Here is a 16766-nt window from a genome sequence, read left to right on the forward strand (position 1 = left end):
GTTTAGTGAGGTTTTCTGGAACAGTTCTACAAAGCAACCTGCAGCAGAAGAGACTTTGAGAGTTTTTAGGAAGTTCTGGAGAGCAGACTTTAGAGCAGCAGAAACATTTGTCAGCAGTTTGAGCAGGAGAAGGTGAGCTTCAGAACAGAAATGAGACGGAAACCTTCTTGATCCGTGTAGTGAGGTCCTGTACCAAGAGTTTGAGCAGGTTATGAAGAGTCTGCAGTTCTTTGGTCTGAAAGCACAAGAAGAGTCGACTCATTAAAGGAGAAAACAGGAGATATTGTTGGTTCTTCTGTCGCTCTGCAGTTTCCAGTTTCCTTAGACTGAATATCAAGTTTATATTTTAAATGATTTCCCATGTGAGCCCAAGAAGACTTCAATAAACTCCCTCCATCCCCTGGACACAACATATTTTATTACCATGTTAAATCTTTTTTTTTTGTTTATTTTTGAGTTTTAATCATAGTTTTAGCATAGTTTTTTTCTCTTTGCTTGTTTAGTTTTGTCATCTGTGTGAAAGGTGCTAAACAAATAAAGCTAAATTGATAAACTGAATAATTGACTAACTCATGATTGTGACAACAGAAGCATTTTCATTGTGATTTAAGGATTTAATTTTTAAGGTTGGAGTTAAAATCTTGACAGAAAAAAAGATTAAAGAAATAAACTACCGTTAAAAAAGCAATTAAATCAAAGGAAAAAAACATTTAATATAATAAAACTTTTAAAAAGAAAATTAAACATTAAATACAATTAAATTATATTAGACAAATTATTTAATTAGATAATTAAACAGAAGATACAAAGCATGTAATTATGAAATTAAACAAAAATTTTTAAACAAAAATATTAAACATTAAAGATGAAATATTTTAGATAATTAAACATTTAAAAAAATACAATTAAACAAGAATATTACACATTTAGAAAAATACAAAACAAAAGTCAAAACATTTAATTAAAAAATTAAATGTTTAATTAGAAAATTAAATCTTAAAGACAATCAAACTTTAAATAGGAATTAAACACAAAATACAATGAAGCATTAAAAAAGAAAATTAAACATTAAAAGGTGGTAAAACATTTAAAAAGAAAAACCTCAACAAAAATTTAATCGAAAAATTAAACATTGGGAAAGAAAAGGAAATTTTTCAAACAAGCCGATAAAACATTTGAAAAAACAACAATTAAACATTAAAAAGACAAAACATTTCGAAATCAGATCAGACATTAGAAAAGAATAATAGGTGAGAAAAGAGCAAAACTAAACATTTAAGAAGAATCAAACTAAAGATAAAACCTTTGAAAGGGCACCAGTTAGACTTTAGAAGATCAAATTAAACAGAAGAGACAATAAAACGATCAAAAGAGCAAAAACAGATAAAGGTATTAAAGCGTTTTCTAGTCTGAAATGAAAACATCAAGTTGTTTCTTCAAACATTTCCTCTTTCTATGTTCTTGGTTTGATTGTGGACAGTTACTAAGAACTCATTTCAGAAAACTGATTTCCAGATAAAGTCTACTAGTAGTTGAAGGCATCGATCAAACTAATGTTACCTTCTGATCTCCACAAACTTTACTGTTCAGTGAAGAGAATCAAAGTTTGTTCAGGATTTCTAAAAAACCCACAGGTGAAAGTCTGAGAAGAACTCAGATGAATAGTCTAAATGTGAAATCAAGACTCATGGTCACAAGTTTTAAGGCTTCTGTTAACCAGAAAGTTCAAACTAACAGAGAAGTACTGAGAAACTTGTAAGATTTCAGTCCTCAGACTGTCTAAAGGTTCAAACTAACGGAGAACTACTCAAGAAGTTTTAGGTTTTCAGTCCTCAGACTGTCTGAAGGTTCAAACTAACAGAGAACTACTCAGGAACTTAGAGGATATCAGTCCTTGGACTGTCTGAAGGTTCAAACTAACAGAGAACTACTGTTGGACTTAGAAAATTTCAGCCCTCAGACTGTGTGAAAGCTCAGGTCCTGAGGACTCGGGAGGTGTGGAGGCTTTGGAAAGTCTTGGAACTGAGGGTTCAACCCTCCAGCACAAAGGCCGAAGTCCCACCTCCTGAGAAAAACGGTCGAGTCAAGACTCGAGTTAAAAAAAAAACTCGAAAATGACAAAAAATAGATGATAAATGCGCAAAAAAAAGAAGAATTAGTATCTGAGCAAGTAGCTCAGGAGGATAAGAGGATAGACTACCAACTGGAAGGTCGCAGGTTCAAGACCCGCCACCGGCAGTTTTCTTTCTTTGTCTTTGTCAGGATTTTGATAAAACTTAAGAAGGGTCTGGTCTTGAACCAGCGACCTGCAGCTCCATAGGCAAATCCTTAACTCACTGAGCTACAGATCAGATACAAAAAAATAAATTCGTCGTCCCTTTGGCATCGTAGTTTCCAAAGTGACCACATGGGAGGAGCCAAGGCGGAGTCTGGGTGGAGTCAGGGCGGAGAGTAGGCGGGGAAGTGGGTGGCGGCCTCCCCCCTCTACTCCCCCACCTCCCCCCACCGCCCACCACACCTTCCCCCACCTGACGAGTTCTTCGAGTCTCCACGAGTTCCTCGAGTCTCGACAGGTTTTCCCGAGTTTCTGGAGTTTCCACGAGGTCCAAGGCAGAACAAGTTGTCATGAAGAGGTGTTGAAGTCGGCCAGGATGGACTGACTTTTTACAGCGACTAGAAGGAAGACCACTAGAAGAGCAGGTCTTTAACCACCATCCATAAAATCCATGGAGTCGGCTCCAGAGAAATGAAAGAAGGTCAACTTTTATCAACCTCCATCCAGATGTTCAACTTGATATCTTTACTTTGACATGTTTAGCACCACAAACCTTTAGTATCACACTTTATTATCCTTTATTAGGACTTTCATGGAATCCACCAGCAGATTTAGTTTTTGTTGACAAACTTCATTCTTGTCGTCGTGGGACTGCAGTATTTAAAACTGTTCCTTCTATTTGACCTCATGTTTATTAGTTTTAGTGGAGAAAGTTTGAATTGTCAATTAGTCTCTTAAAAACCAACTAATAAATTGGATTAGTCAAGAGGTTTAAATTTCTTACTTTGTCATATTTTAAATATGACAAAAAAATATAAAAATAAAGCATCTTGAGACAATTTGACCTGTAATTGGCATTAGATAAATAAAATTGAATTAAAATTGTATGTATCTTGTAATGTTGGAGTAATTCAGCCATATATGTTGGAAAACACATTTTCTTTGTCCATTAATCTGTTGATCGTTTTCTCCAGTAATTAATTTCTTGTTTTGGTTTATAAAATGTCAAGCCCAAATATATTCAGTTTACGGTCATAAAAACTAAAAAGATTTACATTCACGATGCAGGAATCAGGCAGTTTTTCACTTTTTATCTTAGTTTAGTCAGACAGATAGTTGATAACGTGTGAATTGTTGCAGCTTGTGAGCCGTAAAAGGTTTTAATCTTTGGGGCCGAGTGTCAAAAAACATTTAGAAACCAACATCAACAAAACACTCAACAAAGAGAAATCCAACTTTTGCATGACAATGTCTAATTAAAGGACATTTATTTCCAACGTAAATGTGTGATATTCATCCTCTGGAGCTTTCGCTTCACATCGTCTTCCACCTGGACTGGTTTGGTCGGGAGCATGTGCAACAAACATTTGAAAAACTGCACTTTAACATCAATGAATGACACTGAAGTTTAATCTCTACATAAATGAGACTGAGTCTGGATATGCTGCTCTGTCATTAACTCCTAAGTTTAGGGAAAGTTCAAACAAAAGAGGACAGTTCAGATAAGACTTGAGAATGAGCTTATTTTGAACAAACATCTCAGACTTTCTGAGCTTCAGCACCTCTAGCAAGATACTTTAACAACAAGCAACTCAAGAGATCCAGAAGTTGGCGAGAGTTAGCTTTAGCTGAGCCAAAGAACATGTGGGATGCTAACCTAGCAAACATTTCAGACTTTTCGCTGTGAATTCTGAGAAATAATTTACTATTTAATGACAGAGCTACACATTTTAACTCAGTCTCATTAAAACAGACTCTAATTCAGTGTCATCCATCCATATTAAAGTGCAGTTACCCAAAATGTTTGTTGCATGAGCTCCAACAAAACCTGTCCAGGTAGAAGGCCACTTTGACAAACAGGAAGTGGAGGATTCCAAGCAGATTTATAGAAGGGGGAACCGGACTGTACTAAGCGTGGTCGAGTATAGAGGGGTGTTTTGTGGGTTTTTAAGGCTGATAATGATTATTAGTGAGACATTTGGGGTAGCTATTCATTTGCAGTAAATAAAAGTATTTAAAATCTTGAGTTAAACTTAGAAGAACACAAACTCTAACAGAAAACTTTGTTGATACGTTTTTGTTTTGTTTACAGATGTTAAGTTAAAGGAGTTTTATTCGTGACGTATAACCAATCAAATCACTCCAGAAGACAGAGCAACCACAGGTAGATATAGGTTCAGAGCCAAAGTAGCACCATTTTTAAATGTATTTATTACCGTAAATCAGTAAAAAATTAAATACTGATAATCAGTAAATCAGTCAGCCCACAATTACTAAAATTCTACAATGTATGTCTCTTTCCTTTGACTTGTTATTTGTACAATATACGATGTATATGATGGCGTTTTTTCATACCAAAGGCTCTACTATGATGTTTTCTAAGAGACATACGATGCTACTCTGTTTGTTCTGGCCCTGCCCTCCTCCTCTGTTGTTTTCTGGATTGTACTCAGCTGCATGCCTTCGTCCACCAGGCCTCCGTTGACTCGTCCCGCCTGCCGTCTCTGGAGCTGAAGCTGGATTGGAACAGACCAAAGTACAGTCCAATCACGATGCCAGCTGCCTCTCAAAAGGCTCCTTCATCTGGCAGGTGGCAGCACTTCTTCTGAGGGGAAGCTGAGCTGGCCCGGCAGAACTTTGGAGATGTGTTCCAGTGGTTGGTGGATGTGTGGGGAGATAGAGAGGGACCTTTGAATTGTTCAGAAAGGAAAACAGAGAACCCATTGGTAGTTTTAGTTTAGGGTGCTACTGCGGTGTGTTTTTGGGTTTTAAGAGGTGAACAGGAAGAGGTTTTTTTCATATTGATTATCTTTTACTTTGTTCCTGGTTGGAATGCCCATCAATGTCAACATGAAGCTCACGTTTAGTTCTGTTTATTTATTTTTATTTTACTAACACCCATTTGTTTTTAAACCCCCTCATGTTGTGTTGTTGTAAACTTACTCTTTCAAATAAATTCTCATCTAACCCTCTGGAAACCAGCGTTTGGACTATTTTTGTGTTGCTCCTCACCTACTGACAGCTGTGGACTAAAGGCTATACTGTGACGTTTTTAGAGCCACATGCTATACTATGATGTTTGTTGGGCGACACACTATACTATAGGCTTTTTTAATTGACATATTACTGTGACGTTTTTTTTGTTTTTGTTTTTTTTGTTTTTTTTTAGCAACATATAAGAATTCGAAGTTTTAAAAGTTTCTATACTTTTACTTGTGCAATGAAATTATTATTCTATGGCATTTTTTAGATGACATATTATACTCTGATGTTTTCTTGAATTACATACTATTTTGACAATATACTGCACTATGACATTTTTTGAACCACATATCATACATGACAATTTTAGGCAACATCCTATCATTTTGCGCTTTTTGAACCACATAATAATCTATAGGGTTTTTTTGCCGACATGCTATACTATGAACTACAGGCCATACTATGTTATTCTTGAGTAAAGGATACTATACTTTGACATTTTCTGAACTACATCCTATACTATGGCGTTATACACAGAGTGCTTTGGTTACATGTTGATTTATAATCTAGATTTTTTTCTGTTTTGTTTTTTGACGGGATTACCACAGACCTGACCGTGAACACCGTTAACACCCACCTCAGGGAGACGCTGCCTAAGATCTCAAGGCTGCTTGGTCGTGGTCTTTCTGGCACGTACTCTTCCAAGATGAGCCGGGAAGTTTAACACTGATGGAATGACACCAGGTCTAAGCTGACAAACTTCCAATTCCTCCTCAACCCATAGTCTCTGGGAAACCTACATGGAGTAAGAAAAGTAGACAGAGAAGTAATTAAGTCTGTACACAACATATTAAAAAGAAATCATACTAATAAATTAAGTACAAAGAACCAAATTCGCCAATATACTGGAGACCAGAGCTATTTAATTTGATAAGTTAAACCTTGTTTAGTAACATTTCAATTATTTGAGAGCAGTCCTAAAGAACTGCCTGTAACCCCAATCATAAAATGGGTTTGGAGGAAGAACATAGATGGCAATCTGGATATATATGAGTTAGGCTTTATAACTACTATTGGTAGTATTGGTGGTAGTAATAGCAATGCGACTACTACTACTAGTAGTAGTAGTACTAATAACTGCTGCTGATACTGGCACTGCTACTACAACTTGTAATATTATTACAAATGCTGATACTACTTCTACGACTCTAACAGCTGTTTATACTACTACTGCTGCTTGTACTTTTAGTATTACTACTACTGCTTGTACAACTATACTACAGCTACTATTAATCGTCTGGTATTTGGTTGTCAAGCTGCTAGCTCGCCTTAGCGTTTTGCTAGTGGCTAACTAGTTAGCTCTCATAGACTGGAAGCTCTCAACAAGATTTCATAATGAAAAAAGAGCCAAAAACTATTCTTACCTATGAAAAGTCATTCCAAGTTTCCTTGTCTCAATCGTATGACGTAGTGTGTAATTGTATGCAGCACAGTGAGCTGGTGTTATAGTTTGACTGGTGATCAGGTTAACTGGCGATAGTTTCCCTCTCCAGATGTTTCGTTCGCAGATTCGTCACGGTCAAACCTGGATTTACGTGAAATAAAGATACCAGATAAAGAAGACCTCGCCGAAAAACGTCGGCATCACTACTTAACAAAGTCTATATCCATGTAAATATCATCTACAGACAGTAAAAAGAAACGTGCGGGCCGAAATAAAAAACACGTACTTTTTCAAGTTGGTGAGAGGATTCGAACCCACGTAATCCAGCGATAAAATTACGAGACCACTGTTTTACTCATTGTGCTACCGATCAGCTCTACAAGCATTCTGCTTCATCTACATAGAGCACTGTCATTTTGTCAGGTGTTTAACACCTGGTGATTGTTCAGGAAACACGTCCATGTCAACTGGGGATAATCACAACTTAACACAGGCTGCCTGGTTAAGAACGAGTCACAAAACTATTTATTGTCTCACCAATAAATCCCACAACATAGAAGCACGTCCACTGCTGTGTTGTGTGTTAGTTTGTGAGTTCAGTGGAACAGATCCAGAGCAGAACTTCAGGTTTAACTCGGGTTTGTTCTCAGAAACACTCAGACCCTCAGCAGCCTCCCATCAGAACAACACGCAGCACAAAATTAGCTTGATTTGCTAAAATGCATCGGAACAAACTGAGACCACGTTGTTTAAACTAGTCACTCAGAAAACAATAAAAACTCGTTCAGTCATCCACGTCCTAACCGTCATTCAGAGCACGTTAACCACTGACAATATTTACAAAAAAAAAAAAAAAAAAAAAAAAAAAGGGAAGTAAAGGGATTTGATCTGGTCAAAACAAACAATGGTTTATTCGCCCTATCAGTGAGCCATGAGCACCTATTGCATGTATTGAAGTGACTACAGTCACATTTGAACGTTACAACTACTGATATTCTTGTTGGACTCTGAAGATATTGTGCTTCCATATTTGTATATTTAGCCTACATGTACTCTAAGGTGGATTAGGAACATGTCATTAAATCAAATACTGTCAAACACCACAATTCACTCTAGTCTTCCTCTGCGACATCATTAAAAGTATCTTCTGCCATTTCTAAACCAGCCAGGGTGTTTGGGAAGACACAAATCACACAAATATATTGTTTGTTTTGACCAGGTCGGATCCCTTCCTTTAAAAAAAAAAAAAAAAAATATTGTCAGTGGTTAACGTGCTTTGAAATGATACCCCCTGGCTCTTCCAAAAAAAAACAAACAAAAAAAAAAAAAAAAAAAAAACTGGCTTAAACGTTTAATATATCACTTAGTCATTTATGCTAGAAAGTGTTATCAAAAAAAAAATCTCACAGGTGTAAATGTCTCACTCTCCTAACCTACACTCCCCACTGGAGAACCCCCTCCTCCTTCTACTTTTCTCTCTCTCCCTCTCTATATGTCTCCCTTTAGCCCTCTCCCCCTCTCACACACTCACCCCCCACACTCTCACTCACACCCTATGTACCCCCCATGTTTATTGTGCTTGTATGTTTTATAATGTGTTTGTTGATAGTTTTTCAGGCAATGATGTGCTATTATATAATGTATATATAGATCCTGACCTGCTGTATGCATCTCTCTCCAACACTCACAGCTCACAGACAGCAACAGACAGCTCACAAGGATACACACAAATGTTATATTATATTGCTACATACTCAGTGACACAACATCTTTTCTCTCTATGTTCAAGTTTAATATCGTAGCCTGGAATGTTCATGGCATACGCTCACAAACAAAAAGAGTTAAAATCATGGACTATGTCTCTAAATTAAAAGCAGATATTTTGCTCCTCCAAGAAACGCATTTAACACAGTCGGAAGAAAAATGTTTATCAGACTCGAATTATAGTATTATCTTTTCATCTTGTTATAACAGCAGACAAAGAGGGGTCTCCATTCTAGTCCATAAGAGAATTCCATTCACTTTAAACAGTACAGTAATGGACTCAGAGGGCAGCTATATTATTATCCAGGCAACAATCTGTAATAAATTATATTCTATTTTAAACCTCAATGCTCCGAATAATGAAGATCCAGCCTTCTGTCACACTGTTTTCTCTCACTTAGCAGACTTATCTGCTAACTCAACAACTATTATCGGTGGTGACTTCAACATAGTTTTAAACCCTTCAGTAGCTCGATCTAATAGTCCAATACATGTAAAACAGTCACAATCAGTTAAAGTCATACATGATTATATGAAAGTTTTGGACTAGACGACGTCTGGAGACTCAAAAACCCTACAAAGAGGGACTATACGTTTTTCTCTCCGGTGCACAAAACATTTTCAAGAATTGACTTTTTCCTCTTAAATAACTCTATCGCACATAAAGTTACTACTAAAATCCACCCAATCATTATCAGCGACCACGCACCAATATCTCTCAGCCTGCAAACAGATTCCATCCCTAAACCTCCTCAGACTTGGCGCCTCAACATCTCTCTACTCAAAGACCCAGAATTTGATCGAGTAATAAGGAGTGAGTGGGCAGACTTTCTAAAAAACAATGACTCTAATGACTTATCTCCATCTTTGCTTTGGGAAACTGGAAAGGTCGTAATCAGAGGTAAAATAATATCGTACTCCTCATACAAGAAAAAAAAAGATCTACAAACAGAGAAAGAAATTGAAGAAAAAATTAAACAACTTACAGAGAATTATGCAATAAACCCAAGTGATCAATTGTGGTCCGAACTACAAAATGCAAAACTAAACCTCGATAATATCCTATCCAAGAAAACAGAGTTTTTATTACAACAACTAAGATATAATGATTTCGAACACAATAATAAATCAGGAAAATTTCTGGCGAACCAACTCCAGCGCAATAAAGAAAAATCCTTCAAAACAGCAATTCAGGATCCCTCAGGAAAATATACTCAGTCACCTCAGGAAATTAACCAGACCTTCTATAATTATCTCATTTATCAGGTAGAGATTCATCCTGAAACCTGCAGGAAGATGCTAAATTTAGAGGAAAAACATCAGAAGTGTAACATTTACGGGGCAGAAATTCATCCCGAGAGCCCTGCAACCTGCAGAAAGATTCTAAATTTATGAGAAAAATATCAGAATTATAACATTTATCAGGCAGAGATTCATCCCGAGAGCAATGAAACCTGAAGAAAGACGCTAAATTTAGAGAGTAAACATCAAAATTAGACCAAAACCTGCAGGAAGATGTCAAATTTATAAGAAAAATATCAGAATTATAACATTTATGAGGCAGAGATTCACCCTGAGAGCCCTGAAACCTGCAGGAAGTTGCTAAATTTATGAGAAAAATATCAGAATTATAACATTTATCAGGTAGAGATTCACCCTGAGAGCCCTGAAACCTGCAGGAAGATGCTAAATTTAGAGGAAAACATCAGAATTGTCACATTTATCAGGCAGATTCATCCTGAGAGCCCTGAAATCTGCAGAAAGATAATAAATTTAGAGAGAAAACATCAAAATTAGACCAAAACCTGCAGGAAGATGTTAAATTTATAAGAAAAATATCAGAATTATAACTTTTATCTGGCAGAGATTCATCCCGAGAGCCCTGAAACCTGCAGGAAGATGCAAAATTTAGAGAGTAAACATCAAAATTAGACCAAAACCTGCAGGAAGATGTTAAATTTATAAGAAAAATATCAGAATTATAACATTAACGAGGCAGAGATTCACCCTGAAACCTGCAGAAAGATGTTAAATTTATAAGAAAAATGTCAGAATTATAACATTTATCAGGTAGAGATTCACCCTGAAACCTGCAGGAAGACGTTAAATTTAGAGAAAAAACTGAGAAATTACACCAAAACCTGCAGGAAAACATAAAGTTGAGAGGAAAAACATCAGAATTATAACATTTATCAGGTAGAGATTCATCCTGAGAGCCCTGAAACCTGCAGAAAGATGCTAAATTTAGAGGAAAACATCAGAATTGTAACATTTATCAGGCAGATTCATCCTGAAACCTGCAGAAAGACGTTAAATTTAGAGGAAAAACTGAGAAATTACACCAAAACCTGCAGGAAGACATCAAGTTTAGAGGAAAAACATTAGAATTATAACATTTATCTGGCAGAGATTCATCCCAAGAGCCCTGAAAGCTGCAGGAAAACGTTAAATTTAGAGGAAAACATCAGAATTGTAACATTTATCAGGCAGATTCATCCCGAGTGCCCTGAAACCTGCAGGAAGATGCTAAATTTAGAGGAAAAACTGAGAAATTACACCAAAACCTGCAGAAGGATGCTAAATTTATGAGAAAAACATCAGAATTATAACATTTATCGGGCAGAAATTCACCGAGAGCCCTGAAACCTGCAGAAAGATGCTAAATTTATGAGAAAAACATCAGAATTGTAACATTTATCAGGCAGAGATTCATCCCGAGAGCCCTGAAACCTGCAGAAAGATGCTAAATATAGAGGAAAAATTGAGAAATTACACAAAAACCTGCCGGAAGATGCTAAATTTAGAGGAAAATCATCAGAATTATGACATTTATCGGGCAGAGATTCATCCCGAGAGCCCTGAAACCTGCAGGAAGACGTTAAATTTAGAGGAAAAACTGAGAAATTAAACCAAAACCTGCAGGAAGATCCTAAATTTAGAGGAAAAACTGAGAAATTAAACCAAAACCTGCAGGAAGATCCTAAATTTAGAGGAAAAACATCAGAATTATAACATTTATCAGGTAGAGATTCACCCTGAGAGCCCTGAAACCTGCAGGAAGATGCTAAATTTAGAGGAAAACATCAGAATTGTAACATTTATCAGGCAGAGATTCATCCCGAGAGCCCTGAAACTTGCAGAAAGACGTTAAATTTATAGGAAAAATATCAGAATTATAACATTTATCAGGTAGAGATTCATCCTGAGAGCCCTGAAACCTGCAGGAAGACGTTAAATTTAGAGGAAAAACTGAGAAATTACACCAAAACCTGCAGAAAGATGCTAAATTTATCAGAAAAACATCAGAATTATAACATTTATCGGGCAGAAATTCACCCTGAGAGCCCTGAAACCTGCAGGAAGATGCTAAATAAAGAGGAAAAATTGAGAAATTACACAAAAACCTGCAGGAAGACATCAAGTTTAGAGGAAAAACATCAAAATAACAACGTTCATCAGGCAGAGATTCATCCTGAGAGCCCTGAAACCTGCAGGAAGATGCTAAATTTAGAGGAAAACATCAGAATTGTAACATTTATCAGAGAGAGATTCATCCCGAGAGCCCTGAAACTTGCAGAAAGACGTTAAATTTATAAGAAAAATATCAGAATTATAACATTTATCAGGTAGAGATTCATCCTGAGAGCCCTGAAACCTGCAGGAAGATGCTAAATTTAGAGGAAAACATCAGAATTGTAACATTTATCAGGCAGATTCATCCTGAAACCTGCAGAAAGACGTTAAATTTAGAGAAAAAACTGAGAAATTACACCAAAACCTGCAGGAAAACATAAAGTTAAGAGGAAAAACATCAGAATTATAACATTTATCAGGTAGAGATTCATCCTGAGAGCCCTGAAACCTGCAGAAAGATGCTAAATTTAGAGGAAAACATCAGAATTGTAACATTTATCAGGCAGATTCATCCTGAAACCTGCAGAAAGACGTTAAATTTAGAGGAAAAACTGAGAAATTACACCAAAACCTGCAGGAAGACATCAAGTTTAGAGGAAAAACATTAGAATTATAACATTTATCTGGCAGAGATTCATCCCGAGAGCCCTGAAAGCTGCAGGAAAACGTTAAATTTAGAGGAAAACATCAGAATTGTAACATTTATCAGGCAGATTCATCCCGAGTGCCCTGAAACCTGCAGGAAGATGCTAAATTTAGAGGAAAAACTGAGAAATTACACCAAAACCTGCAGAAGGATGCTAAATTTATGAGAAAAACATCAGAATTATAACATTTATCGGGCAGAAATTCACCGAGAGCCCTGAAACCTGCAGAAAGATGCTAAATTTATGAGAAAAACATCAGAATTATAACATTTATCAGGCAGAGATTCATCCCGAGAGCCCTGAAACCTGCAGGAAGATGCTAAATATAGAGGAAAAATTGAGAAATTACACAAAAACCTGCAGGAAGACGCTAAATTTAGAGGAAAATCATCAGAATTATGACATTTATCGGGCAGAGATTCATCCCGAGAGCCCTGAAACCTGCAGGAAGACGTTAAATTTAGAGGAAAAACTGAGAAATTAAACCGAAACCTGCAGGAAGATCCTAAATTTAGAGGAAAAACTGAGAAATTAAACCAAAACCTGCAGGAAGATCCTAAATTTAGAGGAAAAACATCAGAATTATAACATTTATCAGGTAGAGATTCACCCTGAGAGCCCTGAAACCTGCAGGAAGATGCTAAATTTAGAGGAAAACATCAGAATTGTAACATTTATCAGGCAGAGATTCATCCCGAGAGCCCTGAAACTTGCAGAAAGACGTTAAATTTATAGGAAAAATATCAGAATTATAACATTTATCAGGTAGAGATTCATCCTGAGAGCCCTGAAACCTGCAGGAAGACGTTAAATTTAGAGGAAAAACTGAGAAATTACACCAAAACCTGCAGAAAGATGCTAAATTTATCAGAAAAACATCAGAATTATAACATTTATCGGGCAGAAATTCACCCTGAGAGCCCTGAAACCTGCAGGAAGATGCTAAATAAAGAGGAAAAATTGAGAAATTACACAAAAACCTGCAGGAAGACATCAAGTTTAGAGGAAAAACATCAAAATAACAACGTTCATCAGGCAGAGATTCATCCTGAGAGCCCTGAAACCTGCAGGAAGATGCTAAATTTAAAGGAAAACATCAAAATAACTTTTATCAGGTAGAGATTCATCCTGAAACCTGCAGAAAGATGATAAATTTAGAGGAAAAACTGAGAAATTAAACCAAAACCTGCAGGAAGATCCTAAATTTAGAGGAAAAACATCAGAATTATAACATTTATCAGGTAGAGATTCACCCTGAGAGCCCTGAAACCTGCAGGAAGATGCTAAATTTAGAGGAAAACATCAGAATTGTAACATTTATCAGACAGAGATTCATCCCGAGAGCCCTGAAACTTGCAGAAAGACGTTAAATTTATAAGAAAAATATCAGAATTATAACATTTATCAGGTCGAGATTCATCCTGAGAGCCCTGAAACCTGCAGGAAGATGCTAAATTTAGAGGAAAACATCAGAATTGTAACATTTATCAGGCAGAGATTCACCCTGAGAGCCCTGAAACCTGCAGGAAGATGCTAAATAAAGAGGAAAAATTGAGAAATTACACAAAAACCTGCAGGAAGACATCAAGTTTAGAGGAAAAATATTAGAATTATAACATTTATCTGGAAGAGATTCATCCCGAGTGCCCTGAAACCTGCAGGAAGATGCTAAATTTAGAGGGAAAACTGAGAAATTACACCAAAACCTGCAGAAGGATGCTAAATTTATGAGAAAAACATTAGAATTATAACATTTATCGGGCAGAAATTCACCGAGAGCCCTGAAACCTGCAGAAAGATGCTAAATTTATGAGAAAAACATCAGAATTGTAACATTTATCAGGCAGAGATTCATCCCGAGAGCCCTGAAACCTGCAGAAAGATGCTAAATATAGAGGAAAAATTGAGAAATTACAAAAAAACCTGCCGGAAGACGCTAAATTTAGAGGAAAATCATCAGAATTATGACATTTATCGGGCAGAGATTCATCCCGAGAGCCCTGAAACTTGCAGAAAGACGTTAAATTTAGAGGAAAAACTGAGAAATTAAACCGAAACCTGCAGGAAGATCCTAAATTTAGAGGAAAAACTGAGAAATTAAACCAAAACCTGCAGGAAGATCCTAAATTTAGAGGAAAAACATCAGAATTATAACATTTATCAGGTAGAGATTCACCCTGAGAGCCCTGAAACCTGCAGGAAGATGCTAAATTTAGAGGAAAACATCAGAATTGTAACATTTATCAGGCAGAGATTCATCCCGAGAGCCCTGAAACTTGCAGAAAGACGCTAAATTTAGAGGAACATCATCAGAATTATGACATTTATCAGGTAGAGATTCATCCTGAGAGACCTGAAACCTGCAGGAAGATGTTAAATTTAGAGGAAAATATGAGAAATTACACCAAAACCTGCAGAAAGATGCTAAATTTATCAGAAAAACATCAGAATTATAACATTTATCGGGCAGAAATTCACAGAGAGCCCTGAAACCTGCAGGAAGATGCTAAATAAAGAGGAAAAACTGAGAAATTACACAAAAACCTGCAGGAAGACATCAAGTTTAGAGGAAAAACATCAGAATTATGACATTTATCAGGTAGAGAATCATCCCGAGAGCCCTGAAACCTGCAGGAAGGTGCTAAATTTAGAGGAAAAACTGAGAAATTAAACCAAAACCTGCAGGAAGATCCTAAATTTAGAGGAAAAGTACCAGAATTATAACATTTATCAGGTAGAGATTCATCCTGAAACCTGCAGAAAGACGTTAAATTTAGAGGAAAAACTGAGAAATTACACCAAAACCTGCAGGAAGACATCAAGTTTAGAGGAAAAACATCAGAATTATAACATTTATCAGGTAGAGATTCACCCTGAGAGCCCTGAAACCTGCAGGAAGATGCTAAATTTAGAGGAAAACATCAGAATTGTAACATTTATCAGACAGAGATTCATCCCGAGAGCCCTGAAACTTGCAGAAAGATGTTAAATTTATAAGAAAAATATCAGAATTATAACATTTATCAGGTAGAGATTCATCCTGAGAGCCCTGAAACCTGCAGGAAGACGTTAAATTTAGAGGAAAAACTGAGAAATTACACCAAAACCTGCAGAAAGATGCTAAATTTATCAGAAAAACATCAGAATTATAACATTTATCGGGCAGAAATTCACCCTGAGAGCCCTGAAACCTGCAGGAAGATGCTAAATAAAGAGGAAAAATTGAGAAATTACACAAAAACCTGCAGGAAGACATCAAGTTTAGAGGAAAAACATTAGAATTATAACATTTATCTGGCAGAGATTCATCCCGAGAGCCCTGAAACCTGCAGGAAGATGCTAAATTTAGAGGAAAAACTGAGAAATTACACCAAAACCTGCAGAAGGATGCTAAATTTATGAGAAAAACATCAGAATTATAACATTTATCGGGCAGAAATTCACCGAGAGCCCTGAAACCTGCAGAAAGATGCTAAATTTATGAGAAAAACATCAGAATTGTAACATTTATCAGGCAGAGATTCATCCCGAGAGCCCTGAAACCTGCAGGAAGATGCTAAATATAGAGGAAAAATTGAGAAATTACAAAAAACCTGCCGGAAGACGCTAAATTTAGAGGAAAATCATCAGAATTATGACATTTATCGGGCAGAGATTCATCCCGAGAGCCCTGAAACTTGCAGAAAGACGTTAAATTTAGAGGAAAAACTGAGAAATTAAACCGAAACCTGCAGGAAGATCCTAAATTTAGAGGAAAAACTGAGAAATTAAACCAAAACCTGCAGGAAGATCCTAAATTTAGAGGAAAAACATCAGAATTATAACATTTATCAGGTAGAGATTCACCCTGAGAGCCCTGAAACCTGCAGGAAGATGCTAAATTTAGAGGAAAACATCAGAATTGTAACATTTATCAGGCAGAGATTCATCCCGAGAGCCCTGAAACTTGCAGAAAGACGCTAAATTTAGAGGAAAATCATCAGAATTATGACATTTATCAGGTAGAGATTCATCCTGAGAGCCCTGAAACCTGCAGGAAGATGTTAAATTTAGAGGAAAATATGAGAAATTACACCAAAACCTGCAGAAAGATGCTAAATTTATCAGAAAAACATCAGAATTATAACATTTATCGGGCAGAAATTCACAGAGAGCCCTGAAACCTGCAGGAAGATGCTAAATAAAGAGGAAAAACTGAGAAATTACACAAAAACCTGCAGGAAGACATCAAGTTAAGAGG

General features: G+C 36.5%; 1 long non-coding RNA gene across 2 annotated transcripts; it reads right to left on the bottom strand.

The window, feature by feature from the left end:
* Positions 1-4468: 4468 nt before the first annotated feature.
* Positions 4469-8795, bottom strand: LOC129347530 (uncharacterized). Of its 2 annotated transcripts, XR_008599668.1 has the most exons (3): positions 6682-8795; positions 5895-6053; positions 4469-4963 (listed from the first exon to the last, which is right to left on the bottom strand). It is a non-coding gene; the product is annotated as an uncharacterized LOC129347530 (long non-coding RNA). The 2 variants fall into 2 exon arrangements; XR_008599667.1 differs by lacking the exon at positions 6682-8795 and having other exon boundaries at positions 5895-6184.
* Between the last annotated feature and the right edge of the window lie 7971 nt (positions 8796-16766).

The sequence above is a fragment of the Amphiprion ocellaris genome, chromosome 19, assembly GCF_022539595.1.
Source record: "Amphiprion ocellaris isolate individual 3 ecotype Okinawa chromosome 19, ASM2253959v1, whole genome shotgun sequence".
Taxonomy (NCBI): Eukaryota; Metazoa; Chordata; class Actinopteri; family Pomacentridae; genus Amphiprion; species Amphiprion ocellaris.